Source organism: Pecten maximus, chromosome 12, assembly GCF_902652985.1.
Source record: "Pecten maximus chromosome 12, xPecMax1.1, whole genome shotgun sequence".
Lineage (NCBI taxonomy): Eukaryota > Metazoa > Mollusca > Bivalvia > Pectinida > Pectinidae > Pecten > Pecten maximus.
The window spans coordinates 8,046,099-8,055,557 of NC_047026.1; positions in this window are offsets into that span (position 1 = coordinate 8,046,099).

Below are 9,459 nucleotides of genomic sequence, written 5' to 3' on the forward strand. Positions count from 1 at the left end.
AGAAGTTGGTGCCATGAGGGAGTTTTCTTCGGGCCTTACATACTTAATCGATGATCTAAAGCCACGGATGCCGGCTTTATATTTCAACCCTGATGTGGAAGAAGAACTGAACATTTCTTACAAAATCGTTATGAATATATCAGTTAATGAATTAAGATAAAAGCCGGTTTGGGCAGTGGGTTGTACATGGCACTGCAAGACATGTTTTGTGCAACTTGCCAATACTACATGTATATGGATGAAATGTTTATTGTGATAGAAAGACATGGCAATCCGGGCTGGTTTAGTGTGATAGACGTGTACTTTTAAAGTTTTTTTTATGCAAATAATATGTTTCATGTTTAACAAAATATAGCTGAAATAGTTAATGTTTTCAACCATCAGTTTGATGTGTTACTTGGATATCCTGTAACATTTGTTTGAATGATATATACATAGGTTACAGGGAAGTATTAATGTACATCAGTAGAGAAATCATGAAATAAGGCTAACTTTAACAAACGTCAAATGTCGTCTTTATCACTTTATACTTATACTTTATAATGAATTTGAAAACGATGAATGCATGATTTATAGTGCACGACCAATGTACTTGACGTAGATTAATTGTTTATAAATTATATTATATCGTTTATTTTAGCGTCAATACGTTTCTGTTTTGACTCTTTTTTTTTTTAATAAAATATGAATGGAATATGGCAGAAAATTAACTGAAATATAACGATGAAAAAAATGAATGTTTGGAATATCTTAAGGGATTGCTTTTTATGTATAACTGATCATTGATCTCCTTACTAAGAACAATCTCAATTGATAATCTTATTTGATTTGGACTCAATCAGAATTAAACAATTGTATGTTTTATTTAGATTATTATATGGTACCAATTTATATGCGGTAGGGAGATGGTCAACACATGAGTAGAAGACTACTGGTCTTTACCAGATGGACATTATAGTCTGAAACTCTGTTGTTGATCAGACACTTGTCTCTCTCCTGTGTAGTAAACGAGTTATAATACATACTTAACAATGATTTAAAAGTTATTATAAAGAAAAAGAAAAAACATAAGATTATCATTATATATTATTAGCAAGTACTCGTTCTATATATATATACAGTGGACCCTCGATAATCCGAACACCTTCGTTCCCAGTTCAAACCGTCCGGATTACGAGTTTTCCGGACTGCCGAATTTCGTGTACCAGGTCAAAAAAATTGTCGTGTAAGAGTTATCTCCCTTGATTATATACAATCCGGGACGTTTCATAAACACGTCTTTTTAACAATAAATATACTTATGTTTCTGATATGATTCTTGTTTTGTTTTGTAGAAAGTAAAAAATAAACTATGTTTTTAAAAGAACATGTAAAGTGAAAGTTGTTTTATTTATAGCGGGCATATGTAACCTACAAACAACACACATGTGTCACGTCCCGGAGGTTCACAAACAAGTAGAAATTACAAACGTTAAATACCTTAAATAAAATACCCGGATTTTACAACTTACCGTCAGTCCATGGTTTTTTTATGATTTTTACGTACCAGAAACCCCAAGCTATCTATTTAAAAGTACGCGACACCAGCGAGAACTACCCAAGATGTCCGATAATTATTAAACCCGTATTCACTTAACAATGTGACGCTTAGTTAAGTATCAGACGACTTTTGACTAATTTGTGTGTAATCAACCCAGTTCTTGTGATCACTGCTTAATACGTTAATTTGTATGTAATTAATAACATGCATCTTTCAATGAGTCGTCGTTTCACGTAACGGTGTTACAAAGCCGATATCCGTGTTTAATTACCGATCATAAATTTATTACATGTATTTGAGATTAATTAATTATCGTATCACGTAATGTATGATTGTGCATAAATTCTGTAACATTTAGGTCGTAGAGAAAAAGCAATGTACCGTTATAAAAACAAAAGCTACACATTGTAACACAGGTAAACACCCGGGGCTATGACCTGGCAGCGGTCGCTATGACTACGCACAGTGTCAAGCGAAAGTCTGTACAGCTGTCGACACGGGTGACTTGCCCCGACATTTTTTTTCTCCTCATGGTGAAAAAATCGTCCGGATTATTGAGGGAAATTTACTAATGAAAAGTACGTTCCGTTCCCAAAATGGGCTTCCGGAATCGGAATCCGAATTTCCGGACTGGTGAGTACAAATAACGTTACGGAAATCCGTTCCCGTGCATTTCCGTCCGGACTGTGAGTTTTCCGGACTATCGGCGTCCGGATTATCGCGGGTCCACTGTACTGCTATTTCCATTCTTGACTAATTATATATATAATAACCAGATACTAATTATTTGAAATAAATGTAATATGTTATGGAAAGAACTTTAATATAGGCTTAGCTTGATGTTCAATCTATTTTATTCCCAATAGAACATGTTGAAATGAAATTGCTTTTAGAATAAATAGTGATAGACAGGTTTGTAAAGTTACAGAATTTACTCTCGATTTCACAGCAGTGTTATATTTTTTTTTGAAATAATACGTTATTCAAAGAAGTAAACTCTACTTCAAACTCTTTAATAACTCAAGAAATGTGTGTATGATAAGAGAGTTAACGACTTTAAAGAAACAATGACTTTCCCTTATGAGGTATATTTGCAGCTAAAGCATGATCATCCGTAGTTAAACTATGGTTGTGATATGGTATAAATGTTCATGAAATTGTACAATCACTATTAAAAACTAGCTGTGATTGTTCATTACTGCTTGACTGTTCATAATTGTACATCTATTTAATGAAATTGTATATCTACTTATTTATTCATGAAATTGTACATCTACTAAGATATGCATGGATACCAAAGACCATTCGTAAAGGTTTTTATTTGAATAAATATAAATTACTCTTTATGTTACGTACATTTTTTTAATTTTTAATTAAAAGGCAACAAGATGGAGAAAAAAACAAAACAAAAAAACATCAGGGCCATTCAATATGAGTTCTTGATATATATTAATCAAAATTCTGTTGAATCTGGCTCCAATGTTTTTTGATAAGCGTCCCAGAGGAATTTCCACAGGACCACGAAGAATCCAAGACCAATGTCCTCTGAAAGTCTAAGAACCTTCTGAAAACCCGAAAGCCCTCCACAGAACTTTAGACAGAAATTCTCAGGTAATACATGTACATCCCATCGATATCAATGATCTAAACAGACAAATATGTGCCATTGATTAATACACAGAAAAAGATTTGTAAGTGATTAATTTGAAAAGATGTGTTAGTAAGACAACGTGTCAGTGATTGTAAAATACTGACAGAAATTTGTGAATGACAGAAAGACCGTGATAATTTACCATAATGGTTCCGTGTTTAATCATCATCATCATCATCATCATCAACGTCGTCGTCCTCTTTATTTTTATCATCACTTGAAGGATATACATTTATCTATTCCACCTTTTCCCCCAGATACACATGTTTAATGATCATCGTTTCCACTCTCATGGTACCATCACTATCATCATATTGTACATTATATATTACATCATTCATCCATCCTTTCTCCCGCACACATGCACATACTCAAGCATTATGATTTTCGCTATCATGATACCATAATAATAGATCATTATAATTTTCATCACCATCGACATCCTCAAGTGAATAACTTCAAGTAAAAGATGTTTCAGTAATAAATACACAAAGAAAGGTATGGTAGTGACCAATGCGGAAAAGAGTTGTCAGTGATTATTTTACATCTAAAGATGATTAATGCCTAGACAAAAGACGTCAATGATTAATACTATCAAAAGGACATGTCATTGATTAATACACAAACATGTATCAATGAACAAAACATTGACAGACATTTGACAATGATAGATCAACAGACATAGATATGTCAGTGATTAATACACAGACAAAGATGTAGGATTGATGAAAACACTGACAGACATTTGTCAATGATGGAGACAGAAATAGATTTGACATGTTATTATATACAGACAAACACGTTGACAATGAAAACTACACAGACAATGATGTGTCCATGATAATTTCACGAAATTTCAGTGATTAATACACGAAGACTTGAAGGTTATCAATATTTATTTTGATATCAATTACCTTTTTGGATAATCTTTATATGAAAGACATGCTTATGAAACGTTACACAGATTTTTATCCTTTCTTCAACACCGATACATATACGCAATCATCATCGTTACCAATATCATGACATCAATCATTACCATTATCATTATCCCGCACACATGCACATACTACAGCATTATAATTACCACTATCATGATACCATAATAATGGATCATTATAATTTTCGTCATCATCTTCGTCGTGATCATCATCGTCGTCGTCGTCGATATCCTGCTCAAGTGAATAATTTAAAGGGAAAGGTGTTTCAGTAATAAATACACAAATAAAGATATGGTAGTGACCAATGCGGAAAAGAGTTGTCAGTGATTATTTTACAGCAGAAGAAATGTCGATGATTAATACCTAGACAAAAGACGTCAATGATTAACAAAATGAAAACGACGTGTCAGTGATTAATATACAAAAATGTATCAATGAATAAAAACATGGACAGAAATTTGACAATGATACATCGATAGACATAAATATGTCAGTGATTAATACACAAAGATGTAGGATTGATAATAACACTGACTGACATTTGTCAACGATAGATAGACAGAAATAGATTTGAAATGTTATTAAATACAGACAAACACGTTGACAGTGATAACTATACAGACAATGATGTATCCATGATAATTTCACGAAATTTCAGTGATTGATACACAAAGATTTGAAGGTGAAATATTTATTTTGATATCAATTACATTTTTGGATAATCTTTATATGAAAGATATGCTAATGAAACGTTACACACATTTTTATCCTTTCTTCAACACCGATACATATACTCAATCATCATCGTTACCAATATCATGATATCAATCATTAAGATAACATCATTATCATACATACTCATCATCAGGACTGTTATTTTTCACATTGTTTAATTTTGAATGAATTTTATTTGAAACAAACACATAATGAAATGATACAAACATTGATGCTTCCATCCTTTCTTCCACAGAGACGCAGATACCCAATCATCATGATTGCCACTATCATGACATCAATATCATAATGGATAATAATAATCATCGAAACCTCGATCATCATCGTCGTCGTCGTCCTCCTCCTCCTCCTCCTCCTCCTCCTCCTCCTCCTCCTCCTCGTGATCATCGTCGTTGTGATCATCATCGTCGTCGTCGATATCTTCATCAAGTTAATAATTTAAAGTAAATGATGTGACAGTAATAAATACACAAAGAAAGATATGGTAGTGACCAATGCGGAAAAGAGTTGTCAGTTATTATTTTACAGCTAAAGAAATGTCGATGATTAATACCTAGACAAAAGACGTCAATGATTAATACAATGAAAACGACGTGTCAGTGATTAATATACAAAAATGTATCAATGAATAAAACATTAACAGAAATTTGACAATAATAGATAAACAGACATAGATATGTCAGTGATTAATACACAGACAAAGATGTAGAATTGATAAAAACACTGACTGACATTTGTCAATGATAGTGAGACAGAAATATATTTGACATGTTATTATATATAGACAAACACACTGAAAGTGATAACTACACAGACAATAATTTTCTCCATGATAATTTCACGAAATTTCAGTGATTAATACACAAAGACTTGAAGGTGGTTAATATTTACTTTGATATCAATTACATTTTTGGATAAACTTTATATGATAAAAATACTAATGAAACGTTACACACATTTTTATCCTTTCTTCAACACCGATTCATATACTCAATCATCATCGTTACAACTATCATGACATCAATCATTAAGATAACATCATTATCATACATATTCATCATCAGGACTATTATTTTTCACATTGTTTTCACACAGAGATGCAGATACTAAATCATCATTATTGCCACAATCATGATATAAATATCATAATGGATAATGACAATAATCATTGAAATCTCGATCATCGTCATTCATCATCATCATCATCATCATCATCATCAACAACAACATCACCATCAACGTCGTCTTCCTCTCTAATTTTATCATCACGTGAAGGATCTATATTCATCTATTCCCCCTTTTCCACAAATACACATATTCAAAGATCATCGTTTTCACTCTCATTGTACCATCACTATCATATTGTATATTTCATAACATCATTCATCCATCCTTACTCCCGCACACATGCACATACTCAAGCATTATGATAGAGAGACAGAAATAGATTAGACATGTTATTATACACAAACACGTTGAAAGTGATAACTACACAGACAATGATGTATCCATGATAATTTCACGAAATTTAAGTGATTAATACACAAAGACTTGAAGGTGATTAATATTTACTTTGATATCAATAACAATTTTGGATAATCTTTATATTAAAGATATGCTAATGAAACGCTACACACATTTTTATCCTTTCTTCAACACCGATACATTTACTCAATCATCATCGTTACCAATATCATGATATCAATCATTAAGATAACATCATTATCATACATACTCATCATCAGGACTGTTATTTTTCACATTGTTTAATTTTGAATCAATTTTATTTGAAACAAACACATAACGAAATGATACAAACATTAATTCTTCCATCCTTTCTTCCACAGAGACGCAGATACCCAATCATCATGATTGCCACTATCATGATATCAATATCATAATGGATAATAATAATCATCGAAATCTCGATCATCATCGTCGTCGTCGTCGTCCTCCTCCTCCTCCTCCTCCTCCTCCTCCTCCTCCTCGTGATCATCGTCGTCGTGACGAGCATCGTCGTTGTGATCATCATCGTCATCGACAGACATTTGTCAATGATAGAGAGACAGAAATAGATTTGACTGGTTATTATTTACAAACAAACACGTTGACAGTGATAACTACACAGACAATTCTTTTTCCATGATAATTTCACGAAATGTCAGTTATTAATACAGAAAGACTTGAAGGTAATTGATATTTACTTTGATATCAATAACATTTCTGGATAATCTTTATATGAAAGACTTGCTAATATAATGAAACGTTACACACATTTTTATCCTTTCTTCAACACCGATACATTTACTCAATTATCATCGTTACCAATATCATGATATCAATCATTAAGATAACATCATTATCATACATACTCATCATCGGAACTGTTATTTTTCACATTGTTTTATTTTGAATCATTTTTATTTTAAACAAACACAAAATGAAATGATACAAACATTTATTCTACCAACCTTTCTTCCACAGAGACGCAGATATCCAATCATCATGATTGCCACTATCATGATATCAATATCACAATGGTAATAATAATAATCATCGAAATCTCGATCATCATCATCGTCGTCGTCGTCGTCGTCGTCGGCGGCGGCGGCGGCGACATCATCATCAAGTGAATAATCTAAAGTAAAAGATGTGTTAGTAATAAAAACGCAAACAAAGATATGGTAGTGACCAATGCGAAAAGGGTTGTCAGTGATTATTGTACAGCTAAAGAAATGTCGATGATTAATGCCTAGACAAAAGACGTCAATGATTAATACAATGAAAAGGACATGTCAGTGATTAATACACAAAAATGTATCAATGAATAAAACATTGACAGAAATTTGACAATGATTGATAAACAGACATAGATATGTCAGTGATTAATACACAAAGATGTAGGATTGATAAAAACACTGACAGACATTTGTCAATGATAGAGAGACAAAAATATATTTGACATGTTATTATATACAGACAAACACGCTGAAAGTGATAACTACATAGACCATGATTTTGTCCATGATAATTTCACGAAATTTTAAGTGAAAAATACACAAAGACTTGAAGGTGGTTAATATTTACTTTGATATCAATTATATTTTTGGATAAACTTTATATGATAAAAATACTAATGAAACGTTAGACACATTTTTATCCTTTCTTCAACACCGATTCATATACTCAATCATCATCGTTACCAATATCATGACATCAATCATTAACATAACATCATTATCATACATATTCATCATCAGGACTGTAATTTTTCACATTGTTTTCACACAGAGATGCAGATACTAAATCATCATTATTGCCACTATCATGATATCAATATCATAATGGATAATGACAATAATCATTGAAATATCGATCATCGTCATTCATCATCATCATCATCATCATCATCATCATCATTATCATCATCACCATCAACATCGTCGTCCTCTCTAATATTATCATCACGTGAATGATCTACATTAATCTATTCCCCCTTTTCCACAGATACACATATTCAAAGATCAACGTTTTCACTCTCATTGTACCATCACTATCATATTGCATATTTCATAACATCATTCATCCATCCTTTCTCCCGCACACATGCACATACTCAAGCATTATGATTTTCGCTATCAGGATACCATAATAATATATCATTTTAATCAATCATCATCATCATCATCGTCGTCGTCGTCGTCGTCGTCGTCGACATCCTCATCAAATGAATAATTTAAAGTAAATGATATGTCAGTAATAAAAACACAAATAAAGATATGGTAGTGACCAATGCGGAAAAGAGTTGTCAGTGATTATTTTACAGCTACAGAAATGTCGTTGATTAATGCCTAGACAAAAGACGTCAATGATTAATACAATGAAAACGACGTGTCAGTGATTAATATACAAAAATGTATCAATGAATAAAACATTGACAGAAATTTGACAATGATAGATAAACAGACATAGATATGTCAGTGGTTAATACACACAAAGATGTAGGATTGCTAAAAACACTGACAGACATTTGTCAATGATAGAGAGACAGAAATAGAGTTGACATATTATTAAATACAGACAAACACGTTGAAATTGATAACTACACAGACAATGATGTATCCATGATAATTTCACGAAATTTAAGTGATTATTACACAAAGACTTGAAGGTGATTAATATTTACCTTGATATCAATTACATTTTTGGATAAACTTTATATGATAAACATACTAATGAAACGTTAGACACATTTTTATCCTTTCTTCAACACCGATTCATATACTCAATCATCATTGTTACTAATATCATGATTTCAATCATTAACATAACATCATTATCATACATACTCATCATCAGGACTGTTAGTTTTCACATTGTTTTCAAACAGATATGCAGATTCCAAATGATCATGATTGCCGCAACCATGATATCAATATCACAATGGTAATAATAATAATCATCGAAATCTCGATCATCATCGTCGTCGTCGTCGTCGTCGTGATCATCATCGTCGTCGTCGTCGACATCCTCATCAAATGAATAATTTAAAGTAAATGATGTGTCAGTAATAAATACACAAAGAAAGATTT